Here is an 18,452-nt window from a genome sequence, read left to right as displayed (position 1 = left end):
GTAAATTGGGACACTGAATTGTGTCCGTGGCTGGTTCATCCGTGCTCCAGGTTTGCCCCCATTGGTTTGCCATGAAATGGGAGCTGCAAGGACTGAGAGAAATAAAAGAGATTTTGGGGGTTTCTGCAGCTTTTCAGCTCTGATTTTACTGGCTGGTCTCCTGCACAGCTGCTCCCTGCTCAACACACACACCCCACCTCCAGTGGCCATCAACCAATGTGGGAATAAATGCAACTTTTGGGTTGTTTTGTTTTTTTGTTTTTTTGTTTTTTTTTTTTTTTTAGTTGGTGTGAATTATTTGGGGATTTTTTTTTTTTTTGCTAAGGAATAAGTGGTGATTTATCCAAAACTGCATTTAAATGGAAAAATCCCTTTTTTGCTGTCTCATCCCTACCTAAAGTGGGCAGCTCAGGGTGGTCCAGGGCAGTGACCACCACCCCACAGCCAAGTGGGTCAGCATCATTTCATACCAAAAACTGGGGAGAAACATTGTATTTCTTCAGCAATAAATGCCCCTTTTTTTCCCAAAGTGCTAGTTCAGAATGGAGAAAAAACATTCAGTTTTGAAATGCCTCAATGAAATTTAATTTTTGGTTTGAATCAACAGCTTCACTCGGTGCCATTTTAATGCTATTTTATGCTGAAATGTCAATTGGAAACTAACATTTTAAAATGTCAAAACATTTCACGTCTGCAGACGGTGCCGATAGTTTTTTGCTTCCATGTGTCCAAACAGAAAAAGCTTTTGGAATTTTACCATGGAAAGAAATTAAAAAAAAAAAAATTATATATAGAAATATATATATATATATTAAAAAAAAAATCAATATTTTGACTTCTTGGAATGAAAACAAAGTTAAAATACAATATTTCCTCGAGGATGCAAACAATATTTTCTGACAAGCTGTAATCACCAAAAACAATCTGAGCCAAATGTTTGCTACCACGAGATCTGTTAGAGCTGGATGGCAAGAGAAAGATTTTTGATAGTGTAGCCTCTCTGAACCCTATTTTTTTGTCCATTTTTTCCAGGGTGCAGGAAGCTCCTTCCACCACACAGAACCCACTGATTTTCCTTAATAGTGGGGAAAAATAGCCTCAAAAAATGATGATTTTTCTCAGCAAAAAAAGGAGAATTTTGGGGGGATTTTAATTTTGGGGGGATTTTTATTTATTTTATTTTATGCACTCATGACACTTTACCCCAACCAGTTTGGGGGAACTGGGGAGGAAATGGAACTGGATTTTAGCACACTCAGGCTGCAGGGAACACGTGCACAGGGTGTGGGGGTTTTATCCAATGTAAATGCAATTATCCACTGATCTAACCTTTTAAATTCCTGCCTTGCCCATGCGTTACCAAAAAAACAAATGGAGAAAAAAAAAAAAAAACCAGGAAAAGAAAGCAAATAGAAGAAAAAGGGAAAAAAAAAAAAAAAGAAAGCAATTCAGGGCAGTCACAGTAAAAAAAAAAAAAAAAATTTTTGTTTCTTTTTCTGGTTCCAGGAGCAAGGTGTAAACAGCATTGGTAAAATGGGATGGAAACTGGTAGTTTTGGGGAGTTTTTCTCAGTTTCTTGGTCCAAATCTCACAGCTCCATCATCCTCAACAGCACAGCTCTGCCACCCTCCATCACCTTTACATCTCCTCCAAATTTCTATTTTTCTCTTTTTTTTTTTTTTTTTTTTTTTTTTTTTTTTTTCCCCCAAGCCCAGGCTACAGCCCCGCGCGGGGAATAAGCGCAATTATCTCGTCTCGCCACATTTTTCCAGCTCTGCCTGAGGTTTAATTAAAGCCAAGAAGAAAAACACAGAGGAGCAGCACTGGGTTCTGATATCACCCCACCACATGTGGCAGGGAGAGGGGGGAAAAAAATGAGGGGGGGGAAAAAAAAAAAAAAAAACACATAGAGAAAAAAAATCGGGAAAAAAAAAAAAAAACACCATCCCCTTCATCATCGACTTTTAATTTAACAAATCATCCTGGATATTGCTCCTTTATCACATTTCCTTAAAAAATATATATATAAATATCTATATATGTAGCTATGCAGGTGTCCAGGAATATATGGATAGTAGGATGTGCACACACCCTATGTCTATAAAAAAAAAAAAAAAAATTTCTAAGTGTAGCCTAATCCCCTGTAATCTCCTTGAATTACACCTCAACCACCCTCCTCACAGGTGACCTTTCCACAAAAGGCTGTTTCTATGCCAACAGCATTGTTTGAGTCAGGCAAGAGAAAAAAATACAGCACAATAATCTGTAATTTCTCCTTAATTCAGTGTTTTCACCCATGGTGAGGAGCCAGTTGGTGCTAGAAACATCCTGGTCACAGGAAAAAAAATAATATTAAAAATGAATTGATAGCTAGGATTTGAATATGAAGGGAAGAGGGTAGTAACCTTGACCCAATTTAGATTTTTACTACATCCCTTGAATTGTTTTTTCAGTGAAATTCCCCCCATTTAAGGGTTTAGGAGTAAAATCCTAGAGTTGTGAAGTCTTTTCCACTTTAAAATCTGCATTTTTCTCTCTCCTGCTCCACCTCATCTTGCCAACACAATCCACAGGTCCCAGCTCCTACCAACAAGTCCAATCATGGAAAAGTCAGAAAATCTCAATTTTTTTTCCCCATTTTTACTGTTTTTTGAGGAATTCCACCAAGTAGTTTGCCTCCAGTGGAAAAAAAAAAATAAAATTACAATGCATAACAAATCTGAAAAGTTTGAGAAATTGTTACAACATGCACCAAGGCAGTGAACAATGTCAGGTAAAAAGTGCTTAGGAGATTTGACTGAGCAAAAGCAGCTCAATAGAAATAATTTTCCAGACAAAAAGATTCTTTGGGGTCTAGATAATGTTACAGCATTTAAAATTTGCAATATTTTTCCTCACTTTTTTCAATTCCTGGAATTCCATAAACATCATCCCAAAGCAGAGAATCTAACAACGATACAGAGAAAGAAAATGAGATTTTTTTTCCAGCCCAAGTTTTGGGGGTTTTTTTTTGGTGCATTTTGGAGAGTGGCACAAGGACCTATTGACTGTTGGGTTGAAACATCCCCAAAATTGTTTTTGTCTGCTTTGGTGAGAGAGGGACAACCTCAAATTCCTGCATATTCTTCTTATTGGCTGGTGGGGGATTTATTTCTGTTTTTCTTCTGACCCAAGGCCAACATCTTCATGGGTCCCAGGAGGGAAAATATTTCCCAACAGATCCATCTCACAAGCGCTGAACCAAGAGGATAAAAATACCAGTTGCCATGGGAACACAAATTCTGGAGTTGGAAAATACCAGAATTAAACCTTACACTAATTTTGATCCTTAAATCCTTGTTTTTGCATCGGTGTTTTGGTGGGTTTGAGAGTTTTGGAGCAAAAAAAAAAAAAAAAAAAAAACAACTAAATTTTAAGACCTCTGCCAGGGTTGAACATCCTTACAGAGATTTTCCTGCAGCTGGATGTATCCTCAAGCCAGGAATAAATTTATAAACTTTAAAATTGAAATTCAAAGCTAAATTTTGAACAGAAATTATTCTCTAATTTAATAACAATTTTATAATTTATTAAGATACATCCTCCTCTAATTCAATAATCCAGGTGACTTTTAAATTAAGAACAAGGATTAGTCCCAACTTGTGGAATCACCTCTCACCATCCAGCCTTGGAATCTGCCCCATGGATAATTCCTGGAATCAGGGCAAGGATTTGATCAGCCAGGGCCAACAGATACAAAATCCATTTCTGCTTTTTTTTTTTTTTTTTTTTTTTTTTTTTTTTTTAAAAAAAAAACCTCCTGAGATTAATTTTATTTTGCTCAAAATACACCGCAATCAGTTAAGAAATATCAAATAAATAAATAAATAAATAAATAAATAAATAAAAATAAAAATAAAAATAAAAATAAAAATAAAAATAAAAATAAAATAATAATAATAATAATAATAATAATAATAATAATAATAATAATAATAATAATAATAATAATAATAATAATAATAATAATCAGGCCCAGAGCTAATGATGTTCAGGCAGAGAATCCCCTGCTCGATGGCAGCAAGAGCCTCAAACGAGTTTAATGCAACTTTTGGAGCTGGTGTTGAGCGAAATTGCTCAGCCCAAAGAGGAAAAAGCAACACTCAAAGGAAAATAAATAATATTTTACTCATTAATAAGGAGAAAATTTGGGATTGGTCAGCTAAGGAGAGCTGAGTGATAATAAAAGGATGGTGAGTGAGAAGGGGACATCAATATTCCTCATCACAAAGGAAGATCCAAATAAAGTTGAGTTTCCAAAGGAAAAATGGAGGAGGGAATCCACTCCCAGCATCAGAAAAACACGGAATTACTGCAACTGATTTGTTGGCAAGAACAATAAAATGATTTTACAGCGGCATCAGAGGAGTGCTGAGGGTTGGGAGCTTTTGCCATGGGCTGCTCTGGGTTTGTTGGATGTTTTTCCAACACGACCCCAAGTGTTTGGAGTTTTGGAAGAGCTCAACCAGCTGCACCACCAAGGGAAACAAGGGCTCAGTTTCCTCCAAAAACCCAACTCAGGCTCGTGCTTTGGGCTCCCCCCAGTCCCAGCTGCAAAACTTCAGGTGCCAGAGGCACCACGAATAACAATTCCCACTCTCTTTTCTCCCAAAAAACTGGGGGGGGATGCTGTGTCATTTCATTTCTCTAGAGGACCAAGGGAAAAAAATCCTGCTGCGTTTTGAGAAAAAAAAAAAAAAAAAAATCGGAGTTTTGGGGCGTTGTTAGTTAGTGTAGGGTGGAGAAGGAACCGCGGGGATTTACTTACCCAGGTGACGCCTTCCTTTGGCAGCAATATCCCCCCAAACCCCAAAATTTGGGGGGGAAAACAAGGCTCTGGGCCCAAAAAGGGCTTTTTTCACCTCGAATTCCTAGCTGGGAGAGCAGGCCTGGCTGCTTGCATGCCTCCACATTAAAAAAAAAATAAATAAATATTAAAAAAAAAGAAAAAGCCAAAGGAGCGAAAAAGCAGAGGGAAAGCAAAACAAAGCGAGGGAAAGGTGTGGGGGCAGAGCAAGGAAAAGCGAGGAAAGGTGGGAAAAAAAAGAAAAAAAAGCAAGCAAAAAGCAGGCTGGTTGGTGCAGTTTGGGAAAAAGAGGAAAAAAAGAAAAAAAAAAAAAAAAAAAAAAGGAATCAGGCTCTGTGAGCAGCTTTCCCATCGCCCCACAATCCCTCGCTGGCCCCCAGTGGGCTTGTGCAAACACCATCGCTGGCCACGCTCCTGGGGCTGGGATTTTAAATAAATACGGGAAACTGCAGCAGCCAGGGGCAGGGGGAGAGGCTGGACCCCCGTCCCAGCAGGGAATGGGGGGTTGGAGGGTGCTAAAAGGTGGATTTGGGGGGAATCTGTTTGTGCCACATGCCTGAAAATGTGATTTTCCAGGGAGCCCGGGAAGGGTAAACTTGATTTTGAAAGGTAAAAGGAGTGAGTGGGTTGGATATGGTACATATGTGTATATTCAGAATTCATATTCCGAATTAATTTAGGGGTTTTTAGCAATCCAGGCAGAAATTCAAGGTATGATTATGGCCACCACATCCCATAATGTTATATATTTTATATATGCTTTATGTTACAGGTTACATTTAAAGAAGTTTAGATGTTCTCTAGCATTACATGTTTATATGTTAGATAGAATACAGAACATATTAGAGTAATATGTATTAGTTATATCCCAATCATAGATTATACATGAATCTATTTTACATCATGCCATACCTATTATAAAAGATGGGAATTATTTAGTCTCTATTATTTCCTTACATGGTTATATATCTATGATGAGATGGGAATAACATATATTATGTATTATTCTAATGTATATTACCTATCATTCCCATATATTATTTGTCTGATGTGAGATGTATCATAGAGATGGATTTATGTATGTGTGAGCCTTAGGATTTTCTTGGGCATTTAGTGGGGAAAACATCTTTTCCCAGAGGTACCTGCTGGATGTGGGACCACTGGAAAAGCAGAGCACAGATTTGGGGGGAATGTGACCCCCCTGGCACTGAACCCACCTCTCTCCCCCTGCAAAACTCCACTGCATCATATCAGGGATGCTTTCAGTGCCAAAAAGAAAAAAAAAAAAAAAAAAAAAAAATCCCCTTATTGAGCATCAACCTCCCAAAAAGGAGCTGAAATTTGGTGCCTTTCCCCATTCCGAGTTTTTACCTGGACTTGGTTTTCAACCCATCCCAGCTAAAAAAAGAAGTCAATAAAGGGAAGATAAAAAGCTATTTATTAGGATTGATAACAATCATTAAACTGGCTGGGTAGGAAAGCACAATTCTGCTCCAGAGAAGGAAGAGGGAAAAATGCAAATTCTGCATGAAAAGAAGATATTTCCCTAATCGCCCCAATCAAACGCTGGTGCAATTATCTGTGGCCAACCCAACGGGTTAAAATTATCCTCTTCATCTCCGGACACAGTGAGGAGCCGAAAAAATGTTTCATTTTAATAAAAATGAAATCTGGACCCTGCAGAAAGCAGCTTCGCTAATGACGTGTTTACACAGAAAAAGACAATTTCTATTTAATGGTGATTACTAGAGAGAAGAAATTAAACTTCCCAGAGTCTATGGGTTAGGGATAATGGGAAGAAAGTTATTGAGGGTGTGTAAATCAGGAGAGCTCGATGTGGGGATGGCCACGAGTGCGGGCAGCTCTGCTTCACTGGGGCTCAGTGGGCAAAAATGGATGGTTTGCTATGCAGATTGACGTGCCTGGGTGTGTTTGCATATATGCAAATACCTGCCGATGTGCAACGGCACAAGGAAAAACGGGAGGGGAGCGCGGTGTGCAAAGAGCACCTGGAAATGCACGGGGGAAAGGTGCACACAGGTGCAGGCACAGCCACAGAGGCCGAGGGACATCGGGGACAGGGCAGGGCACACCTGGGGACAGGGCAAGGCACACCTGGGGACAGGGCAGGACACATCTGGGGACATGGGAGGGCACACCTGGGGACAGGGCAATGCACATCTGGGGACAGGCCAGGGCACATCTGGGGACAGGGCAGGGCACATCTGGGGACAGGGCAATGCACATCTGGGGACAGGGCAGGACACATCTGGGGACAGGCCAATGAACATTTGGGGACAGGGCAGGGCACATCTGGGGACAGGGCAGGACACATCTGGGGACAGGGCAATGCACATCTGGGGACAGGGCAAGGCACATCTGGGGACAGGGCAGGACACATCTGGGGACAGGGCAAGGCACATCTGGGGACAGGGCAGGACACATCTGGGGACAGGGCAGGACACATCTGGGGACAGGGCAATGCACATCTGGGGACAGGGCAGGGCACACCTGGGGACAGGCCAATGAACATCTGGGGACAGGGCAATGCACATCTGGGGACACGGCACGGCACACCTGGGGACAGGGCAGGACACATCTGGGGACAGGCCAATGCACATCTGGGGACAGGGCAATGCACATCTGGGGACAGGCCCGGGCAGGCACAGAAATGCAGAAGACGCCGCAGGAGCGCGCACGGGGAACGTGAACGCGCACGGGACACAAACCCCAGCCCTGCTGCCCCCCAGGCCCTGCACTGCACCCCTCCCCGGATCTTGGGCTCCCACTTCAGAGTTTAAAAAGGGCAAAGGAGCATTGGATGGTGAAGCCCGTGCCAAAATTTCAGGTTCTGGCTCCCCAGGTGAGCGGTGCGGATCTTTCCTATTCGTTCTATTTATTTAATTATTTTTTAATTACTGTTCTCTTTTGAAATCACTTCTTCGGGATTAAAAAAAAAAATACATTCATTTCTTTTCGAAGAAGCCAAGACAAGATTTTTTCACACCCTTCTCTCGCCTAGGATGAATTAAGTTTTGGCGTTTTCCTTTGTGCCAAAGCCATTTCCATCCCACACCGACCTGTGCAAACCCATCCTGGGGCAAAATCCCTCCAACCTCAGGCTTTAATGTCTGCTCCTTCCTAGAACAGAGCAAACATCTGCAGAACAAGCCCAGATGTGAGTGGTGCTCCCTCCCCTCCTTCAGGAATTTCAGCTCCGAGGCACATAATAAGGCAACGTCTGGGATGGTTTAATAATAGTAAAATTAAAATTGTTCCCGAAGCAGAGTGAAGGGCACACTCGCGAGGAGGTTTGCAAAACAAAAACGAGCCCCGAGCTGAAGTCTCAGGGGAACAGTTGGATCAGAGGAACAGTAAACAACGCACAGAAATGCAACTTAATTATCTTTACAACGAGTATGCAGCCGGCTGCCACGGGTTTCCACGGAGTGGGAGCAGAGAGGTGCCCGCAGCCCCATGCTGAAGCTGCAGCATCCCCAAAAAAACAAGAAAAAAAGACTCTTTTTGCAAAGTTTTGCTTGAATTTTCAAGTCAAGAGCTGAAAGCAGCAGGGCTGATGTGGGACTGGGGATGCTCATCTTGACTTCTTATTCAGCTCAGTAAAATACAACTTGCTGGTGATTTTTTTTGCTCGTTTTTGTTAAGAAAAACAAATTCTTGGCTTGACCTTGTCAGGTTTCACTGCATACGTGACCCCTGCATGAACACCAGCTGGGGAACTGCTACCCCTCTCTCACTGGGATGTTCTTTAATGAAAAACTGATGCAAAAAATGGGAATTGGCAGGAAAAAAATGTCCATTTATATATCTACAGATATATATTTACATATACAACCTGGAAATGGTGTTAATTTAAAGTGAGGATGCTGATGAGAAGTGATGTTTGAAATCAAAGCACGGGAATGGTGTCAAGCCAGGGATGCTGGAAAGGACCAGATCAAGGAGGCTGGGCAGGATTAGCTCAAGGATCCAATAATGAATCCATGGATGTTGGCTCTTATCAAACTACAACTTCCAGCTAAATACAAAATGAGGATGCCCACAAGGACCAAAGCTAAGACCACACCTGCAGATCAGGGTCAAGAACATCCAAGAACATTCAGTGCATCCATTATGCAGCCTGGAGGGGCACAGCTCCATGAACCTGGCAAGAGGATGGAATTCCTGAGGGAAAGGGCAGAGATGGAGAGAGCCACTACCCATCACATTTGAGAAGTGGCATCTGCACTGAACGTTAAAGGGGAAATACAACCAGGGGAGAATTTGGGGGGTGAGAGCTGGCCCAGAGCCCCCCGTGCTGGGCTGATCCCCCAGCGTGGGCAGCAGGGGAGGGGGGATTCTGCCCCTCTGCCCTGCTCAGGTGAGACCCCACCTGCAGAGCTGCCTCCAGCTCGGGGGTCCCAGCACAGGAAGGACCTGGAGCTGCTGGAGCCAGTCCAGAGGAGGCACCAGGATGAGCAGAGGGATGGAGCAGCTCTGCTGGGAGGAAAGGCTGGGAGAGCTGGGGGTGCTCACCTGGAGAGGAGAAGGATCCAGGGAGAGCTCAGAGCCCCTGCCAGGGAATAAAGGAGAGCTGGAGAGGGACTGGGGACAAGGGATGGAGGGACAGGACACAGGGAATGGCTCCCACTGCCAGAGGGCAGGGCTGGATGGGATATTGGGAAGGAATTGTTCCCTGGCAGGGTGGGCAGGGCTGGCACAGGGTGCCCAGAGCAGCTGTGGCTGCCCCTGGATCCCTGGCAGTGCCCAAGGCCAGGCTGGACAGGGCTGGGAGCAGCCTGGGACAGTGGGAGGTGTCCCTGCCCATGGCAGGGGGTGGAGCAAGATGAGCTTTAAGGTCCCTTGTTAATCAAATCATTCTGGGATTCTGTGCCAGTTAAAATTAAACCAAAATCCTGTCTGTGCCCACAGCAGGGATGTCAGCTGGGACCAGTCCAGGGATGCTGGCCTGGAACCAGCCAAGGCCAGCAGAGCAAACTGAAGATGGAGCCAGGACCAAAGCAAAGACATTGGCCTAAAGCAAAGCTCAGCAAGTCCCCACTTCCATCCAACTCTTTAAAAAAATGCTCATTTTGATGTCTCCCAGGCTGCCAACAGCCTGGCAAGGTCCTGCACAGCTCCACAACCCCTCCAGCAAGGCAGCAATAGGTTGGTTTTTTTTATTATTAACCTGACTGAACTAGCTGGGAAAAACAGAGACATTTTCTGGCAGAGTTTGGATCACAAAAGGTCCAGCCTGGGGCTGCCTGCATGGTGCAGGCCTGCCTGGAAGTCAGCTCAGCTCCCCCAAAATCCATGGGCTATTTCTACCCAGTGGTTTGTTTTCTTTTTTGCTGCAAAAATCATTTGTTGCTCCACAACACACAGCTCCAGCACATAAATTCAGTGGTATTTTTGCTCAAAAAGTGCTTTTCATCGAAAATTCCTTGCAAAACACACTGCCAATAACTTCTGCACCCAGCACAGGGTTTGGTTGTTAAATGGTGATGCTCCTTTTCAAGGATATTCCAGCAACCCCAAACCAACCAAAACCGTCCCAAAACTCCATATTTAGTTCTTGAGATCATCAGAAAACTTCAAGATTTGGGTGTTTCTTGGGGCTTGGAGTTTGAATTTTTTTACACCTGTCTGTACTGGCAAATCAGGTATCTGAAGTGGAGAGTAGTCCAGTCTTTACCCAACTTCAAAAATAATTTGTTTTAAAAAGCATCACACTTTGAAATTCAGTTCACTGCCTTTTTTTTTTTTTATTATAAAAAATTTTGTATTTTAAAGAATAGGTGATTCTTCCTGGAAACATACAATTTTTCACCACTCCCTTGGCACACCTGAGCTAGATTTAAACCTCAGAAGTAAGAGCAGGAAAGAGAAAGCTGCAAAAAACCGTGGATTTCCTGCAAACCCAATAGCAATGCAACAGCTGGAGAAAAAAACCAGTCCCAGTCACCCACCCCAGTTACACCCAGTTTCCAAACTGGACAGCAAATAATTCCTCTGCTCAGCTTTCAATACAAGGAAGCCACATTACAATATTTTCTTCCCTGGGATGAAGATAAATTAAGACCTAAGTGTTGCTAAAGCCCCATTCGATACTGCATCCTAAAAAAAAAATTTAAAAAAATTAATTGCAAAACAGTTTTTTAATTACTTAACCAAGGGTGCAGCTCTGACAGGGTGAGGTGTGATGCTCTGCAACCCCTCCAGCCTCTTTCTCCATGCATTTAAATGCTCTAATGTCACAGTCCAGCACTGGAGAAGTTTGGGCCACAGTTCTACGAGCTTCCTGCTTAATGAGGGGCGCCTAATTAAAATTGGGAAGCGCTGACTTCATCAGGAGACCCTGCATCAAGTCTGTCCTAGCTTTTTTTTTTTTTTTTTTTTTTTGGGAAGTGAGCATCCCTGGCCGTCTGGCCACTCATCCCAGCAAGGTCACACCTGCAATAATTTAAGTTGCACCATCAAAATAATCAAAATAATCATAATAATACCCTGAATTATTCTGATTATTAAGACGGTGCTTGCATTCCCAGAGAACAGAACGTGCAAAAATCATCTTAAAATCTTTGGAAACACAGAAAAGCTGAAAAGCTTGGAGCGGGTTCAACCCCTCAAACCCAGCTACCCAACACAACGAGGATGAGGATGCTGCAAAAACAAGGCTGAAGGCAAGAGTGGCACATCCAGCCCTGGCTTGGTGCCAGCTGCCAGGGAGCCCCAAAAGGACAGGGGTGAAAATCAGCACCAGCAGCCAAGGGAGTGGAACAGAGCCCTGGTGGCACCCGGCGCTGGCTTAATGGAGCTCTGCAGCAGCAGCTGGCGCCTGCTCTGCCAAAAATTCCACGGTTTTACCCCAAATAAAACGCTGAAACAGCTCCAAACCCCCTCCCCTCTCTGTTTTACCACCCTAATTTTAGGTGGTTTTGCTGCTTTTTTAAACCTCACAGCTGCTAAGATCGAACCTGAGCTGTCCCCATCAGCCCCAGTGTGGCAAAGGCAGCCCACACCTTTAGAAAGCTTCAGAAGGTGACAAAAATGGCATTTTTCTAGGAAAAATGCACACACACACACACTGTGTGCTGGAAGGTGAGGCTTGGGGGTCAGGCAGTGTCTTGAAAAGATACATTTTGTAGGTTTTTAAACGAATTTTCGCTCCTTTTATCTCTTTGGGGGAGTAAGAACGAGCAGCTCGTGGGTGGGAGTGGCACGTGGGAAATTCCCATGGCTCCTGCAAGGACAGTATTTCCAGTATTTCCATTATTTCCATTATTTCCATTATTTCCATTATTTCCAATATTTCCAATATTTCCATTATTTCCATTATTTCCATTATTTCCAATATTTCCATTATTTCCAATATTTCCAATATTATTTCCATTACTATGAGGAAAGCAATATATTTACATTGAGACACCCTTGTTCCTACATCCAAAATTATTCTTTTCTTTTTTAAGCTTTTTTTTCCCATAGGGCACAGGCAGTTTTTGTTGCACGGGATTTGTGCAAGGCAGAGCTATAGGAAACTGTGGGATACAATGAACAGTGCCAGTCATGAGGGGTTCAGAGGTATTTTTAAATTAAAAAAAAAAGGGCTTTTCCTGAGATAATAAAAGATTTCCTCCCCTGGTTTGGTGGACAAATCCATATTTCAGTGGTTTAACACCCAGAAGAGTTGGAGTTCTCTATGATGAATATGCAAAGAGCAGCATCCAAGATAAAGATAATTGGATCATTTTATATATATATATATATATATATATACACACTTTATATAAAGAACACCTTTAAAAGAACATTTATATACCATCCTATACATATAGAGAGGATATTAGGTGGGAAAGGAGAGAAAAAGAGGATATATAGAAAAAAGATATGTATATACTGGATTAATATATTGGATATATTATACTTTATATTTCCAATGGATATAAAATTGAATTTATGTAAAAGTGTGGCTACAAGGGTATCATATATGCAGTGCATTCATATAATATTTCCAGTGGCTGAATATATTGTAATATATCCAATATATTAAATGTGTGTGTGTATGTGTGTATATATATGTATATAACCTATATCCTATATATATTTTATATAAATATATATGAAAAATAATGATAATAATTATTATTATTATGATGCACTATTCAAAATAATCATCCAACATAATCCAATTGATGGCTATAATGGAATATATCCAACACACTCAATGTGTATCCAACACATATATTTCTATGTAATATCCAATATCATGGATCCAATGGAATAGAGATACTGTAACTTCAATATTTATTCCATAAGCATTAACCCCTTCTGCTGCTGTTTTTCATCTATTTGTCAAACTTCCACAAAAAACCCAACTTTTCTCAAGTTTTTGGCTTTCTCTCCTCCCACACCCTGGTAAAAATCAGCATTTTCCTCTGAGGAGCAACCCCCATATTAAAGCATTTCCCCTTTGTTTTGGGGGGGAACCCGCTGCCAAAAATAGCAATTTCTGGAAATGCAGCAGGGGTGACAGTGCAGAAACCAAGCTGGCCATTCTAACCAGCTTTTCTGAATTTTCTGACATCTACACAAGCACTGCTGATTGTGGGGGTGCCTCTGAGTATTTCACCCACGGTGAATTTTGATTTTTTTCAAGGGTTTTCCCCAGTTGCCAGCTGAATTTTCCTTTGCCACTCCCACATCTGTGCCAGGATGCTTCAGCCCTGAGCACCATCCCATGGCCAGAGGGTTGATTTTGCTTTTTAAAATAAAGAATCCCCCCCAAAAAAAACCATAAGGGTCTTGGAGGGATTGATTTTTGTTTAATATTAAAAAAAAAAAAAAAAAAAAAAAGCATTTCCCTGAGCTGTGACACCCAACTCCACAGGGTACCATGATGGATCCCAGGTCCATCCCAGCACATCCACATCCCTCAAAAGAAGGGAAAAAAGAGGAAGGATGGGGGAAAAATGGGAGATATTTCAAAACTAAAATGTTTTCAGAAAGAAAAGATAACACTGAAGTAATATCTGCTTGAGGAGTAAAACCAATACCCAGTGAGACTCCAAAATTCAACCAAAACCCCCAAAAGCTTTGGCTCCACCCCTGCCTGTGGGGCCAGTTTCTGGTTGAAGAAATGGATATTTTATAACAATAAATAGATGATATTGAGAAATATATATAGTTAGATATATAATATTTCTAATTAATGCTATTATAAATAATATATACTACATAATATATAGCAAGATAATCATTCCTTATTATATCAAGCATTGTATAGCAATCCAATACATATTCTATAATCAGTGTATCACTATATATCAAGCATTATAAATAAATAGATCAATGTGAATAGATCCTAACCAATTCCTGTAACAGAGGATTATGCCATGCAGTTATTTAATTATTTATAAATATTTGTGTATTATATTCACTCAGTATAAGGTATGTATCAACATTATTACACTGCTATGTAGCACACACTTTGTAATAATATTTATGGCAATGAATAGAATTTAGCATATAAACAGAAAGGGAAAAAAAAAAAAAAAAAGGAAACTAGTTTAAATTAGCAACAATTTAGAGAAAAAAATAAAATTTAAAAATCCCCTAAAAGATTTTAGGGAAAACCCATTTAACACCTGAGCACCCACCCAAACCCCAGCGTGCCCGGCCGAGTTCCCCCAACGCGACAAAAGAACTTGTTTAAATTTTTTTTTTTTTTTTTTAATCTTTTCCTCCCTTTTTTTTTTTTTTTTTTTTTTTATTTTACTTTATTTTTTTTTTTTTTTCTTTTTGCCCACAGAGCTGGAGCTGGGAATCCATTAGCCTTTAATGAAGTGAAACCCTCATCTCGCCGGAGCCACCTCATTTAGCGCAATTGTTTCGCAGCCATTACGGAAAGACAATTACAAGGAAGCGGCGAGAGTAATTGGAAATGCTGGCAGGAGTTGGGCGAAATGATAATAAATAAAAATATTCCCCCTAATAAGCTTGCCAGGAGGGGGGTGGGCTGGAGAAAATCAACATAATTAGAACTGAACCTCGGCGAGGAAAAACAGACAGCGGGGTGGCGAGCGCTCGGCGCGGGGGGAAAGTGCAGAAAACTTTGGGTTTTTTACTCAAAAATCAGCACCTGGATGCAGCTAGCAGGAGTAAAAAAAAAGAAAAAAAAAAAAAAAAAAAAGTTGGGGATGGGAGATGTTTGTGATGCTCCTCCATCACCTGTTCCAGGTGGGAATTAAAGCTCAAAAAAAAAATAAATAAAATAAAAAGATTAAAAGTGAGGTTTCGCTCGCGGGATGCCATTGAGGAGCATCATTGGGTACCAGGAATTTCTCCTCATTGGGTACCAGGATTTTCTCCTCATTGGGTACCAGGATTTTCTCCTCATTGGGTACCAGGATTTTCTCCTCATTTGGGGAAAAGTGGAGTTAACATGGAAAACACAATTATTTTTGCAAAAAATCTGTATTATTTAGATTATGACCAGAAAGCATTAAGGATGTGGATTTGGGGGGAAAGGGTTAAATCATACTCAAAACCCAACAAAGCAGCTGTTGGTTGGTTCTTTCTTTGCTCCTAAAATCCTTTTTTTCTTTCCACCAAATAATCCCCATCCCCTCCAAAACCATCCCCACTTTGTTCCCATTCTCATCCCAACCCAATTTTGCTTTAGCAGCTCCTCCAAAACAATTTGCAGGAAAAAAAAAACAACTTGAAATTGGGGGTTTGCACCCAAAAAAGCCATTGAAGCAAAGGTTTGCCAAAAAAAAAAAAGTCCTTCAAGCAGGGAATTGTACCTCAAAAAGTCCTTAAAATAGGGGTTTGCACCCAAAAATTTATTATTAGCAGGGGTTTTCAGAAAAAAAAAAAAAAAAGTCCTTAAACAGAGATTTGCAGAAATTAAGTCTTTCAAACAGAGGTTTGAATTAAAGGTTGTTTATACCCCAAAAAAAACTCCCTCAGAAAAGGGTTTGCAGCAGAAAAACATAAAATATCCTCCCCAACGACAAAAAAAATCCCGAAATGTAATCAAATATCCTCTGAATAAGTTAAAATATTACAATTAAAATTAAAGAGTACCCCGAACGAATTATAAAATGCAGAAGAAATAAAATGTTCAAAATAAGTAACAAAATACTCCCCCAAATAATAAAATGCTCCAAATAAGCAAAAAAATTAAATTAGAATTTTAAAATACCCCAAATGAATTATAAAATATAGAAAAAATAAAATGCTCCAAATAAATAACAACACACCCCCAAAACAACAAAGTGTCTAAAATAAGCAAAATATGCCCAAAGTAATAAAATACCCCAAATAAATAACAAAAAAAAATAAAAATACTCCACGTAAGTGATAAAATAGCCCTAAGCAAATAACAAGAGCCCCAAATAAATAACAAACTACATCTCCAAAAACAATCAAATACTCCCTCAAATCATAAAAATCTGTTGAATAATTAATAAAATATTCCCCCAAATGGTCAGAGAGTCCAAATCTCTGTCCCAGCCCTGTGCAGAGAAGGCGACTTTCATTTAAAAACCACGCACGTTTTTTCCTTGCCAGTTCCCAACTCTGTTAAGATCATTATCACAGAATGGGAGCAGAGATAAAACATTTTTATTTTCTTTTCTTTTCCTTCGAGTGGGATTTTTTAGCAGAGCATCCCCCCACTCCCAGCTCTCATGGAAGTCAGCTCATGTTGGGAGTTAATGTTTCGTTAATACATGGGGTTTTTTTGTTAATTTATTTTACTTTCTTTTACTTTTCCATATTTCTCCTCAGTCACCAATTATTTTGTTCCCAAAGGGATTATTACAATTCTCTCTGTGACTTTTTTTAGCCTTGGTGCCTTCCATAAGCCACAGGTGATGCTCATGCCACAATAATGCATTATTAAATAATATTCGATTATTTAAAATCATGTAAAATTATTTCAAATACATCAAATGTTATTGAATAGTATAAAATATTATTAGATCTTATGAAATATTCTGCAAAGCAATACACACAAATATTTAGGAGCTGTGAAATTCCTCCACCACTGATCTGGGATGCTCCAGTGGGTACCAGCAGGCTGAGTCCTGCTGGGAAATGGGCAAAGCTCAGGAAAACTGGGGGGAAATTGGGATTTTTGGAGTTTTTTCGATCACTGCTGGTGGTGGAGAGGGAGTTGTGGAGTGTGGTGAGAGCGTGGGGAGGGCAGGGGTGTGGGAGGAAAAAAAGGAGATGGAGTTGTGGGAGTGAGCAAGGAGTGAGTAGGGAGTGAGCACAGAGTGTGCATGTGCTGCATTCAGAGTTTTAACTTTTCTATTTTCCAAATATATAAAGTGCCTTCAGTTTTAGCTTTTCTAATCCTGCCCTGCCTTAGTGCCTAACTCTGAACTCCAGGCAGTGTTAGCAAGCTCTCCTCACAGTTTGGTCACACAAAATCATCCCTGCACGTTTGAGAATCAACAAAATATGAACTGGGGAGGAGCAAACTGGGGGAATGTGACTTCATTACCTGAAGGAATTGAACAATTAACCCCTGATATGTAAATAGAGCAAACTCAGAATTGTGTGGAAAACTGGTGAGCACTGTCCATGTTGGGTGCAGCCTCTGGGAGGCTTTGGCTGCCCAAGGTGGATCTGTTAAAGGCCTTTAATAAATCCCCACTTTATTCTCTAAACTCTGCCTGGCCTCTGGAGCCACTGCAGGGCATCACACAGGGAGCAAAGAGTGAGCAAAGAGTGAGTAAAGAGTGAGCAAAGAGTGAGCAGAGTGTGAGCACAGAGTGAGCAGAGTGTGAGCAGAGCGTGAGTACGGAGTGAGCAAAGAGTGAGCAGGGAGTGAGCAGAGTGTGAGTAGAGAGTGAGTAGAGTATGAGCAGGGAGCGAGCAGAGTGTGAGTACAGTGTGAGTAGAGAGTGAGTAGAGTATGAGCAGGGAGTGAGCAGAGTGTGAGCAGAGTGTGAGCAAAGTGTGAGTAGAGAGTGAGTAGAGTGTGAGCAGGGAGTGAGCAGAGTGTGAGCAGGGAGTGAGTAGAGTGTGAGCAGTGTGAGCAGAGTGTGAGCAGAGTGTGAGCAGGGAGTGAGTAGAGTGTGAGCACAGAGTGAGTAGAGTGTGAGCAGTGTGAGCAGAGTGTGAGCAGGGAGTGAGCAGGGAGTGAGTAGAGTGTGAGCACAGAGTGAGTAGAGTGTGAGCAGAGTGTGAGCAGGGAGTGAGCAGGGAGTGAGTAGAGTGTGAGCACAGAGTGAGCAGAGTGTGAGCAGAGTGTGAGCACAGAGTGAGCAGAGTGTGAGTAGAGAGTGAGCAGGGAGTGAGCAGAGTGTGAGCAGAGTGTGAGTAGAGTGTGAGCAGAGTGTGAGCAGGGAGTGTGAGGGAGCTGGGAGCATGCCCCACCTTCCCACTCATTAAAATCCCATTAGATTTCCTGAAATTCACTTCTCTCCCTCAAAAATAAAAAATAACTTTAAATTATATTTAAATATACAGTTATAATCATATGTAACTATGTATTTATATATTAACTATTACCTATATGTTTAACTATTACAAATAATATATACAATTAATAGTTTCTTTTTATAGATACACACTATATAATTGTTAT

At 41.2% G+C, this 18,452-nt stretch overlaps 1 protein-coding gene across 10 annotated transcripts in view; it reads right to left on the bottom strand.

Moving 5' to 3' along the window:
* The window catches only part of PKNOX2 (PBX/knotted 1 homeobox 2), a 90,160-nt gene that overhangs the window by 54,491 nt on the left and 17,217 nt on the right, over positions 1 to 18,452 (bottom strand). For 3 of the 10 annotated variants that reach the window (XM_088177814.1, XM_088177810.1, XM_088177811.1), the window contains exon 1: positions 4,808 to 4,952. The exons of the other annotated variants lie outside the window; for them this stretch is intronic. The gene's annotated coding sequence lies outside the window, so the exon portion shown is untranslated. Of the gene's footprint in view, positions 1 to 4,807; positions 4,953 to 18,452 lie in introns of those variants that run through there. 10 annotated transcript variants of the gene reach the window in all.

The sequence above is a fragment of the Sturnus vulgaris genome, chromosome 23 (genome assembly GCF_052056855.1).
Source record: "Sturnus vulgaris isolate bStuVul1 chromosome 23, bStuVul1.hap1, whole genome shotgun sequence".
NCBI lineage: Eukaryota > Metazoa > Chordata > Aves > Passeriformes > Sturnidae > Sturnus > Sturnus vulgaris.
Note: the sequence above shows the minus strand (reverse complement) of the source record. Positions and strands in the feature narration are given on the sequence as shown.